Source organism: Podarcis melisellensis (assembly GCF_964234715.1).
Source record: "Podarcis melisellensis genome assembly, chromosome: 11".
Lineage (NCBI taxonomy): Eukaryota > Metazoa > Chordata > Lepidosauria > Squamata > Lacertidae > Podarcis > Podarcis melisellensis.
The window spans coordinates 13,403,545-13,416,086 of NC_138543.1; positions in this window are offsets into that span (position 1 = coordinate 13,403,545).

Below are 12,542 nucleotides of genomic sequence, written 5' to 3' on the forward strand. Positions count from 1 at the left end.
TGCTCTTTGGGGCTGGCGGGGGGAAGCCCATCACCAGCCCCAAAGAGCAGGTTGGGGAGCAGCGGAAAGATGCGCAGCGGAGAGGCTGCTGCCATAGCCGTGTGTCACCTCTCCAGCTGGGAGAGGGTCGTGGGGCGATGGCTTCTTCGCTCCATAGGATGCACACACATTTCCCCTTCATTTTTGAAGGGGAAAAAGTGTGTCCTATAGAGCGAAAAATACGGTATATTCCTCTTTTGTTTCTAACTTGGTGCTACATTGTCTAACACAGGCTTCCCCAACTTGGTGACCTCCAACAGTTTTGAACCATTGGCCATTCTCAATGAGGCTGATGGGAGTTGTACTCCAAACAATCATCTGAAAGGCATGACATTTTGTGAAGGATGCTCTGATGGTTCTATCCCTTCAATATGTTAATGTTCTCCAAAAGAAGTCAAGGTGGCGTAAGGAGATTCCTGGATCATCTCCCATCTAGGTACTGACTGCTTTTGTTATAGCATTACTGCAGCTGAAGCCCTTAGCCTTTCCACCTTTACCATGTGCTGCAATGTCTTTCCTCGCAGCAACCTTCTGTAATGAGTTGTTGCTATTTTACAAACGAGTTATGAAATCTCGGGGGTAGTGCCTTGCTCCAGGTCATTCCCTAAATGCAATGGTCAGGGATTTGAACTCTGCCCCTGAACTGAAGCTGTAGGCTTTCCTGAAACCTTTGAAGTATCATTAAGAAGAAGAAAAAACATGTGCCAGCTAGGTACTCATTGAGTATAAGGTTGTTTTCCCTGATTAAGGAAAAAATTCTACTTGTCCACATCCAGAGAAAAAAAGCGACTGAATATTACTTTGTTAATGGTTGGAGTGTTGTGGAGTTCATATATATATATATATATATGCTTTCGTAGATTTTCACGGGTACAGGAATGCAGGTTTTGGTGTCCTCGGGTGTCTTCCCGTGTAAAAGTTGGGGTGTCTAGGCGACGTTTCGACGAGGTCTCACTCGTCATCTTCAGGCTGGTGCTTTCGGCTTCTTGTTCCAGTAACAAGAAGCCGAAAGCACTGTTCCAGTAACAAGAAGCCGAAAGCACCAGCCTGAAGATGACGAGTGAGACCTCGTCGAAACGTCGCCTAGACACCCCAACTTTTACACGGGAAGACACCCGAGGACACCAAAACCTGCATATATATATATATATATATATCTCCCCCATATCACCTAAAGGCCTTTGCGTATTTGTATTTATATGCCCCCTTCATTGATGCTTTTGAATTATGGTGCTGGAGGAGATTCTTGAGAGAGTCCCATGGACTGCAAGAAGATCAAACCTATCCATTCTGAAGGAAATCAGTCCTGAGTGCTCACTGGAAGGACAGATCCTGAAGCTGAGGCTCCAAGACTTTGGCCACCTCGTGAGAAGAGAAGACTCCCTGGAAAAGACCCTGATGTTGGGAAAGATGGTGGGCACAAGGAGAAGGGGACGACAGAGGACGAGATGGTTGGATAGTGTTCTCGAAGCTACCAGCATGAGTTTGACCAAACTGCGGGAGGCAGTGGAAGACAGAAGTGCCTGGCGTGCTCTGGTCCAGGGGGTCACGAAGAGTCAGACACAACTAAACGACTAAACAACAACATTTATATGCTACCTTTCCTCCAAATGGAGATTCAGGGAAGCCAATAAGAGTTTGAAGATCGTGATGCTAACAGCCTTAAACATGGGCATCATGGGTAGGGTGGGAGTTGGGCCATTCATTATATGACAAAGGTTGGAAGGGAGTACTGTATGGAGATTGTCCAGAAGTTGATTGAATGTTCTGCGCCAGTGCAGAAAATGCTGGATCAATAATGACGCCTGAACTGCTTTCTTCAGAAGGAGGTGAAGTTCTGGGGTTAATTAACAAATGAAAAATGCACTTCGTGTCTTAAGATCACACACCTGAGTTCTTAATGTTCTAATGAAAATATGCATTTACAAAAATAGCTTACTTGATAACTGCAAACCAGCCAGTGTAATAATTTGCCCGCATGCAGAAAAGAACCCAGAGATACGACTTGGTAGGTAAATTACCTCAGTACAAATCATAAAGTTGAAATTATTAAGCATTTCAAAACTTGTTGAATAAGAATCTACATAGCTTCTGCAAAGATCAATTATTATTTATTAAATTTATCAGTTGTTTTATCTTGCCCAGGGCATCCCAAAGCAACTTACAACCAAACAAATAGACACACCTAAACCACATAGATGCATTAAAATCAAGACTTGCCATGGTGGTGGGGAATTTTCAAGAAGGGCTAGGCCCCCTCAAAATTCCCCTGGCAAGATACCACCAGATAGTGGAGCAGTATTTCAGCTGTAGCCAATTTATTCTACAAAATTTATATACTGCTTGTTTTTTTTTTTAAATGCAGTTTGACTTTTTAACACTGATGCAAACCCCCTTACTAGTCTGTTGTACCGGCGAACTCTGATAATCCTTAGCGCTTACCTAACTTTTGGCCTTGCCGGACATACTGTTTTTAGCACTTATTTCAGTGTTTTTTATTCTATATGTTTCCACAAGATGCTGTTATCATTCCATTGCTATGCCTGAATACCACAGTCATGGAACCACCTGGCATTTTTGAAAGGTCTGGACTGGTTCTGCGATATTTTCAAGGTGTGGAAGGTGTTTTGCACAAAACTATGCATTTTGCGTGGTATTCAGAGTGTGGGCCTTGAGTAACATGACACCCCTCCCCCAGCTTTTCTTTGAGAGGAGGTTAGTCATAGCCAGTGTTAGAAACTGAGACATGAAAGCTAGGAGCTAAATGACACCTTAAATCTAGGTTATGGGCGCAACAACGAAAGGCACACTTTTTTTTAATAACAAGAATACAAAGCTGAAAATGAATGAACTGCAGCTAAAATATTGTGTTCATTTTTCACATGGTCTTGTCCTTCCATTGCCTACTCCCCTAATATTCTTTGATAATACTTCTTATTAATTTTCAATTACCATCCAATAGTAGCCTCATTATAACAATACCAAATTATAATACAGTTACTAATGCCAATCATTCAAATACCGAATTATATAATTTAGGTGCCTCCCCCGCATGCTAGAATTGATGATTTGATTATTTTCTTTATTTCTGCGTTCCAAAATCTTATTAATCTCAATTACATTCCAGTCAAAATAATAATCACTTATACAACAACTGCAATATTAATAACTTCTATTTGTGTTGACACATTAAATGATTTATAGAACTACAAGTGAGGCACTCAAACTATATCCTTGTTCTTCCTGTACGTGGCAATAAGTAGGCACCCCCTAATATTCTTAAGAGGGTCTCTTCTGCCTTCAGAGAGTAGATGGAAGTGGGGAGGCAGAAAAAGCTCTTACTTTCCTTCCACTCTGCAGTTTTAATCTGAATTTTTAGGCGCAGTACTGCTCCCAGAAACCGCTCTCGCTGATGAAATTCCCAGTCACAAAACGTGCCTAGAACAATGGGAGCTGGCCATAGCTCTGGTCAAAAGAGTCAATGTCCTGCTTTCTAATTTCTGTCACAAACAGAATTTCGGGATAGCAGCTAGTTAAATACCAAACAACAAGAAGAGCAACTAGCAACCCTACGAAAGGACTGTTGGTATCCAGTGCACAGGCTCATAACACTGGCATTTGCTGGTTGCAGGAAGCAGGGATTGGAACTGAGTGTGATGACAACCACAGAACTTTTCTCAGTCTGAACACATTCCATCATTGCTGTGGACACAGGAAACTGCAATGATACTATAAAGAACAGAAACATACAGTACAGTGGTACCTCAGGTTAAGTACCGGTACTTAATTCGTTCCGGAGGTCCGTTCTTAACCTGAAACTGTTCTTAACCTGAAGCACCATTTTAGCTAATGGGGCCTCCCGCTGCCGCCTCGCCGCCGGAGCACAATTTCTGTTCTCATCCTGAAGTAAAGTTCTTAACCCGAGGTACTATTTCTGGGTTAGTGGAGTCTGTAACCTGAAGCATATGTAACCGGAAGCGTATGTAACCTGAGGTACCACTGTAGTATAGATGACCCACTCCAAGATTTGCGACAGAAAACATCAGGGCAAACAGCAACTAAGGTAAAGAGACCCCTGACTGTTCAGTCCAGTCATGGATGACTCGAGGGTTGCGGCGCTTATCTCACTTTACTGGCTGAGGGAGCCAGCATTTGTCCGCAGACAGCTTCTGGGTCATGTGACCAGCATGACTAAGCCGCTTCTGGTGAACCAGAGCAGCGCACAGAAATGTCGTTTACCTTTCCGCCAGAGCAGTACCTATTTATCTACTTGCACTTTTTGGTATGCTTTTGAACTGCTAGGTTGGCAGGAGCAGGGACCAAGCAATGGGAGCTCACCCCTTCGCAGGGATTTGAACCGCCGACCTTCTGATCGGTAAGCCCAAGGCTCAGTGGTTTAGACCACAGCGCCACACTACTACAGTGTGACAAATGGTATACAGTGGTACCTTGGTTTAAGAACAGCTTAGTTTATAAACAACTTGGATTAAGAACACTGCAAACCAGGAAGTAGGTGTTTTGGTTTGTGAACTTTGTCTTGGAAGCAGAACATGTTCTGCGTCCTGTTGAGTGTGTTTCATTTGTAAATCGAGTCCCCCGCTGCTATGGGAAAGCACGCTTTTGTTTAAGAACGCTTTGATTTAAGAATGGACCTCTGGAACGGATTTAGTTCGTAAACCAAGGTACCACTGTATTCGAAAGCGCCCCTTATATTTCATTTCTATACAGGGTAAAGTTTATTGTTTTGCCTTATCATTGGCTTGCCCTAATTTATTTGGATGTGTTATTACAGACTTGTTATGTGATTGTTGCATTTGTTGAATTGACCACACGAGGGCAGAGCAAGACTATTGCTAGTAACTCTTGGGTGGTTTGGATTTCCTTGCCTCTCCAAAGCAGCATGGAAATATTCACCTGAGTGGCGGGAGGCTTGAAAAGGGATTATAACTAAAGGTGGGGCAGGAATAAGTCTTCTCACTGAAGGAAACAGGGCACGTTACAGGAAAAGACAGATCACTGTGTCTTCTCTGGGAGCAGATCCATATAAACAGTCCCAGTCACCCCAAATTCATGTCCGATAAAAGTATGAAACATGTGAACAGGAGCTTGTGCTAGCTCTGTAAAGGGCAGCCCAAAGATCTCACTGGTATAGAAAATACCAAGTCAAAAGCACGGCAAGTTAAAAGCAATTTATACCACTTGGTTGGCTTCTTCGGAAAAGCAAGCAGATCTTGGTTACACAAATCCCAACAAATATAATTATCTATGTGAGGCCTCTGGTTCTGCCACTTGGATGGGCATCAATTCTTCCCCCCTGTTTCAACGGCTTTCAAAGCAGCTTCTGAGCCGTGGCTGAAAAACTCATGGGAAAAGACCTTGAATGAATGAATTTACTTTATTCAGACACAGACAAGAATAAGCAAAACATCTAAATAAATAACATTATGAATCTAAGCGAATAATTATTAAATAAATGGGAGCAAAAACCAACCGTAGATTAAAACATTTACATAGAATACTTGATTAAGCATAAATAATGGGTGAATAAAAACTAATAAGAAGAATTTAAAAAGATCAGTTAAAACAGCTATATGAGGTGGGGCTTCAGTGATACAGATCTAACAATATGGGCCTTTATTTTAGGACTGATTTGTAGCATAGACCATCCTTCAACGAGTATATGTCATGGCAGTTCAGAATCTGGCGACTAAATATGTAACTTCTGGGCTTTCGTCCTGTAGTAATAGGGAGATGTTGTGTTGTTCTGAACGCCCTGGAAATTTATATAGGATGGGCTTGATAAACCTGGCTCGAATGTCAATATAAATACTGGCAATGAAGAAGGGCATGCTCCGTTGTTTCCTGCTGCCCAGAGCCACATGGGAATTTCCTCTCCTCGTATGGTATGAAAGAGACCTTAAAATCCAGCCTCCAAAGGCTCAGCCAGTCTAGACCAGATACCAGGACCCTCCCTCCTCAGTTTCTGTGACTTCCACATTGCAAAAAGCATGCACTTGTGGGAATCGGTGTTTACTATATCCATATCATCTGGCTAGCATGATATTTGCCCCTGTTAGCATGCAACCAGGGATTGCCTGCCTTTAAGATGCATTGTGTGGACTGCTTCGTAATTTGCTTGCTGGGACTTTCCAAGTTAGTGCCCAGTAATCTCAAGATCTGTGGTAGCTTTCTAGAGGACCTTGTCCTGTCCTTGAGGGATCTGGCACGAAACCCTTCCAGATGCATTTATTTAATTGGATCATTCAGAAGGACTTTTCCCACCAACCATCAGTTTGATGTTGATAATATTGGGTGAAGGCCAGTACACAATTTAGTGTCTTTTGTAGCATATACATGTAGAATCAGTATAGGGGGCTAAATAGGACTGTTGTAAAGGGGGAGAGTTAACTGGATGCTACATGACCCCAGCCAGAACTTTGTTGTTGTTGTTTAGTCGTTTAGTTGTGTCCGACTCTTCGTGACCCCATGGACCAGAGCATGCCAGGCACTCCTGTCTTCCACTGCCTCCCACAGCTTGGTCAAACTCATGCTGGTAGCTTCGAGAACACTGTCCAAGCATCTTGTCCTCTGTCAGCTCCTTCTCCTTGCACCCTCCATCTTTCCCAATATCAGGGTCTTTTCCAGGGAGTCTTCTCTTCTCATGAGGTGGCCAAAGTATTGGAGCCTCAGCTTCATGATCTGTCCTTCCAGTGAGCACTCAGGGCTGATTTCCTTCAGAATGGATAGGCTTGATCTTCTTGCAGTCCATGGGACTCTCAAGAGTCTCCTCCAGCACCAGAATTCAAAAGCATCAATTCTTCGGCGATTAGCCTTCTTTATGGTCCAGCTCTCACTGGCACAAGGAGAAGGGGACGACAGAAGATGTGATGGTTGGATAGTGTTCTCAAAGCTACCAGCATGAGTTTGACTAAACTGCGGGAGGCAGTGGAAGACAGGAATGCCTGGAGTGCTCTGGTCCATGGGGTCACGAAGAGTCAGACACGACTAGACGACTAAACAACAATGACAACATGTCGGTCAGAGGTGTGGCCAGGAATGGAGTCCTGCCCCCTGCCTCAAACTCTAACATGTTCAGTGAACATGTGAGGAAATGCCTGAACAGGACGAAGAACTCATCTTTGGGATCATTCGGCAGCAATGCGTTCTGACTCTTCTCAATTCAGGTTTTATCTTCTTTCTCGTCACGTTTACAGCCTTTGTTCTAGTACAAAAGAAGCAAAGACTGCTGAGTTTTAAAGACAGATCCGGGGGGGGGGGGCAATGATTGCCAGCTTCTTTTGCTTTTCTTTTTTTGCGTACAGGTTCAAGGTGGTTAAATGATACCGGGAAGAGAATTCAGTTATCTTGTGTGATGCGCCATTGACATCTTCATCAGGGTTCAGTTCTTGACTCTCATTGTTTTTGTGTATGATGTGCATAGAGCCCGTTAATCTAGCGAATAAGAATGTATGGATGGTGTCGGTATTATTTGAAGCACTCCACAGCTTAAGATCAGGTGTGAGAAAATAGAGCTCCTTTTAATAAGTGGAAGTGACTAGAACTTTACTGACAGTGCTTCTTTCCCTGACAGTGAAATGAACAGAAAGAAACACCTTCTGAGATCCAGAAAGGAGACAGGTAATTATCTCGGAGTTAGATGTCTCTGCACTGTTTCTAAAGTAGGAGTTAAAGCACTTGCTGAAAAGAGCATTGTTGAAATGCTACCATCACTTTTAGTTCTACAGTTTTTGTTGCATATTCCAAGAAAATATCAGGTGGATGTTGCAAATGAGTCTCTTTTGTTCAGATGCAAAGCGGAGGGTTTTACACGTGAAGGCTACATTCCTTAGTCTGCCTATTCTGTAGTAGTCAGGCTACAGTAAATGGGACAATTTGTGAGGAAAGGAGTTGGAGATTTTGCCGCATTTCTGCACACTGTGATGTTCTCTGACATCATGGAAAATTGGGTCTTTACTAGGGCTGGGCGATGTCCGGGTTTCAACACCAGCTAAACATTGCGATACACTAATATATCACAAGGTCTGAAATAAGGTGTGGATCTAGACACAGGAAAAACCTGCTATTAATAAATCAGAAATTAGATCGTTATAACAAAAGGGGAAAAAAATCTCTATGGAAAATCGTGTTTTAAAATTTCCTGCTCTTTGGCACCATCTGGTGTTGCATGTTTATACTACATTCAAATTGCTTTTTCTTTACTAATGTAGCTAGGTCCAAAGATGGAGCTATGTAAAGGCATTGGCTGGCTTCACGGTTTTTCTCTCATTGTTATTTTTGAATAGCTGTCTCTCACACACCATGATTTGCAATACATTGCCAGATCAAAAATTATGAAATCAATATCACAATATGGACTTGAAACCAGTTTTGAACATTATATCGCACAACCTTAGCACGCATCATGATTCATGATACATTGCCAGGTCAAAAACTATGAAACTGGTATCATGATGTAGACTTCTACCTAGTCTGGGACGATATATTGCCCTGCCCTAGTCATTACTAACATAATGAGGAGTCTGGAATCTGTTAGCCTCCTTCCAAAAAGCGGAACAGGGTTGGAGACAAGTGATCTGACTTTGGAAGCGTGCGCTCTGCAATTTCAGTGTGCACATATTCTCCAACCGGATTTGATTTGCATAGCACTGATTACCTGGCCCTTATCTCAGTTATAAAGAACCTCTTGCCATTTCTTGGAACAGGGCATTGCACGGTACTAATTGGATGGCCGTTGTGTCAGTCAGGAAACAATCTCACCAGTGAGACGCAATTCTGCAGTGGAGCTTCTGCTGACAGATTTTGAGTATAAGGTTGTGCTCTGAACGATATGCCTGTGCGCTGAGAATTTGTGCTAGGCCTGCATGCCAAATCCCTTTCCTCGAGAAAAGGTGATCATTTAACTTGTGTTGCTCGCATTGCTATAGTTACTGTGTGATATAAAAAGAGTAAGCATAGCAAATGCTCTGAAAATACACCCATTTCCCTCCCTCTGTCCCTCCCAATTTACTCTTCAGTACAGCCAAGAGCAGACGTAGAAATGCTGCTGAGAATCTTCCTCCAGAAACCCTGAAATCTGAAATGGAGTGTTTGCCTTTCAAGAGAGTTTGCCTTTCAAATTCAGAAGAGCACTGAGGATACTAAACCTGGAGGACTGCCTGCTCTTTGGGGAACCCATAATTATGCCTTAAAATGATGGATAGTTGGGATTTTAGTGTGGAAGGCGTCTGTGTGAAATTCTCCTTTCTTCACATGCCTGTCTCTGGGTTCTGCCTCCTTCACCTTTGAAAAAGCACTTGGCAACTAACTAACTAACTAAATAAAGCCCTAGATGCTTTTTTGAAGAACCGCTGTCAGTTCTTTTCTCTTATCCTATCATCGCTCCCTTTTGAAAAAGAGTTGACAAATACTGCTTTAATGTCGTCTTATTTTATCTTTCCCTTCCTGTGTGACACAAGCTGAACTTGCCTCTGCTACACAGCCGACATTAAAGGCACAGGGACTCCCCTTCCTTTGCCGGTTTCTCCAACAAGCACAGTGAGAGGTGGAGCTTTTTCCATATTGAGAAACAGCTTCTCCTCAAGTGCATTCAGATGAGGCTGAACAGTTAAATCTTCAGGATACAGAAGAGCAATCTAATTGGATGAAAAACAGAATCCGAGGTGGATTTGGCCAAGCATGGTTTAAGAGTATTCCATTTACAGGACATCAGTAAATCAAGGCCACACTGAAAACTTGTATTGATTCTTACACAACCCCCCGCCCCCGAAACCAGAGCTATCATATACTGTAAATAGTAGAAATGTTTGCCTCAGAGCGTTAATGAAACAGCTTGTTTATAGCTTCTGTGCATGCTGGGCAAAATATCAGACCAGGAAAAATCTTTGGAACAAGTTTCTCATTTTTTTTTATCATTATTTTTATTTATTTAGACAAAGTAATAACACTGTTATGAGTGCTCTTCCCAATCCAGCGAAGGGTACATGTGCAGATAGGGCTCTAACTTGATCAGCTTGCTTCTTCTTCTTCTTCTTCTTCTTCTTCTTCTTCTTCTTCTTCTTCTTCTTCTTCTTCTTCTTCTTCTTCTTCTTCTTCATCTGTGATTACTCTTAGCCGAGTAAGATTGTTTTCCATGAACATGGTTTTAACATTGTAAGTGACTGTGGAGGCCAGTTCTGGATCCACACATCCTTCCACAGTGGGGACATAGGTGTCCAGGCAGGAGTTGATCATGGGGAAGTTTTGCCAAGCGTGCCTTCCTCTTGGCACGTTTCTCCCTTTCGTCCTGAGTTTGAGCGTCTTCAAAGTCCATGACACTTTTGGTCAAGGCTGTTCTCCAACTGGAGTGCTCGCAGGCCAGTGTTTCCGAGTTGTCAGTGTTTATACTACATTTTTTAAAGATTTGCCTTTAGAGACTCTTTGAACCTCTTTTGTTGACCACTAGCATTATGCTTTCCATTTTTAAGTTTGGAATAGAGGAGTTGCTTTGGAAGATGATAACCAGGCATCCGAACAACATGACCAGTCCAACAAAGTTAATGTTGAAGAATTGTCACTTCGACAAGGGTGATCTTTGCTTCTTCCAGTACACAGGCATTAGTTTGCCTGTCTTCCCAGGTGCTGTGTAAAATTTTTCGGAGACACCATTGATGGAATGTTTTGAGAAGTTGGAGATGGCATTTATAAGTAGTCCACGTTTCACCAGCATACAGTAAGGTTGGTAGTACACCCATGAGGAAGTAAGCCGAACTGAAATATGAGGATTATTTCTACTTCTTGGGCTCTATGATCACTGCAGATGGTGAAAGCAGTCACGAAATTAAAAACGCCTGCTTCTTGGGAGAAAAGCAGTGACAAACCTAGACCCCATCTTAAAAAGCAGAGACATCACCTTGCCGACAAAGGTCCGTATAGTTAAAGCTATGATTTTCCCAGTAGTGATGTATGGAAGTGAAAGCTGGACCATAAAGAAGGCTGATCGTCAAAGAATTGATGCTTTTAAATTATGGTGCTGGAGGAGACTCTTGAGAGTCCCATGGACTGCAAGAAGATCAAACCTATCCATTCTGAAGGAAATCACCCCTGAGTGCTCACTGGAAGGACAGATCATGAAGCTGAGGCTCCAATACTTTGGCCACCTCATGAGAAGAGAAGACTCCCTGGAAAAGACCCTGATGTTGGGAAAGATGGAGGGCACAAGGAGAAGGGGATGACAGAGGACAAGATGGTTGGACAGTGTTCTCAAAGCTACCAACATGAATTTGACCAAATTGTGGGAGGCAGTGGAAGACAGGACTGCTTGGCGTGCTCTGGTCCATGGGGTCACAAAGAGTCGGACACGACTAAACAACAACAAGAAGAAGAGCACATCGGATCAGATGGCACATCAGGTTTTAATCCATGCACTTGGAATTAGATGGATCTTGTTAGGGTTTGTATTTTTTGAGACCTCGCCTCCCCACCCCAACATACACATATTTAGACAACTATCAATTTCAGTGCTGGTACATCAGAAGCTGCCTCCACATCAGATGTGCAGTCTGGGTAGCTAAGAAATTCAGATTCCTGTACTGAGCTACTATTGATTATGGGAAGATTGATGTTGGAGTTGTGCATGCCTCTCAAAACACAGCTATTAAAAAGGAAATATCTGACACCTCACAATTTGCAAAAGTAATATGGTATACGTAACATAATAACGCTGAGCTACCAAGATCTCAATATTTAGAAAATGCAGGTTGCTGGTGGTCTGACATAGTGAAAAGCAACACATTTTTATTAGGGTAAGTGAGCTCCATCTTGCCAAGGTAATAAATCATTGTGGGTTATCCGTCACAAGCATCACATTTTCATTTACCATACAATAATCACAGATTTTAAAAACTCAGACCTCATTATTATTATTATTATTGCTCACTCAGTCTGCTTAGACCTTTTCTTTGTTTCAGCAGAGTCATGCTATTTCTTTCCTTGCTCTTTCTGATACATAAAATGAAAGCCCCAGGTGCAATATTGGCATTGTATTATTGCTTTCAGAGCATTCAGTGACTGAACTTCTAAAATATTGATTTATTTTCTGTATAACAAGCCAGTTTTCGAATGGGAAGGAAAATTAAAATTCTCTATCAAACACAATAACAGCATCCTGGGGGAAATTTCTGTGAAGGATTTTCATCCAAAGGAAATTATTTGTATTTAATTATTGGCTTACCAGCCAATGCCAAGACTTGCTGTGCCAGCAAATAAAAGCTGGCACTGTGCTGTATTGATTTCTGAACCACTGCAATGCCCAGGCCAAATGCAAGCTCAAGCAATCCAAGGGTGAAGTTAGGTGTAGTATTAAAAGACTTATCCCAGCAGGCTTTTCATTGGTCTTTTAGGACTTCACATGTCACAATACTTTACTTAAGGTCACAACACATTAATAGTGCATGGCTCCCCCCAAAGACTCCTGGGAACTGTAATCTGTTAAGGGTGCTAGGAAC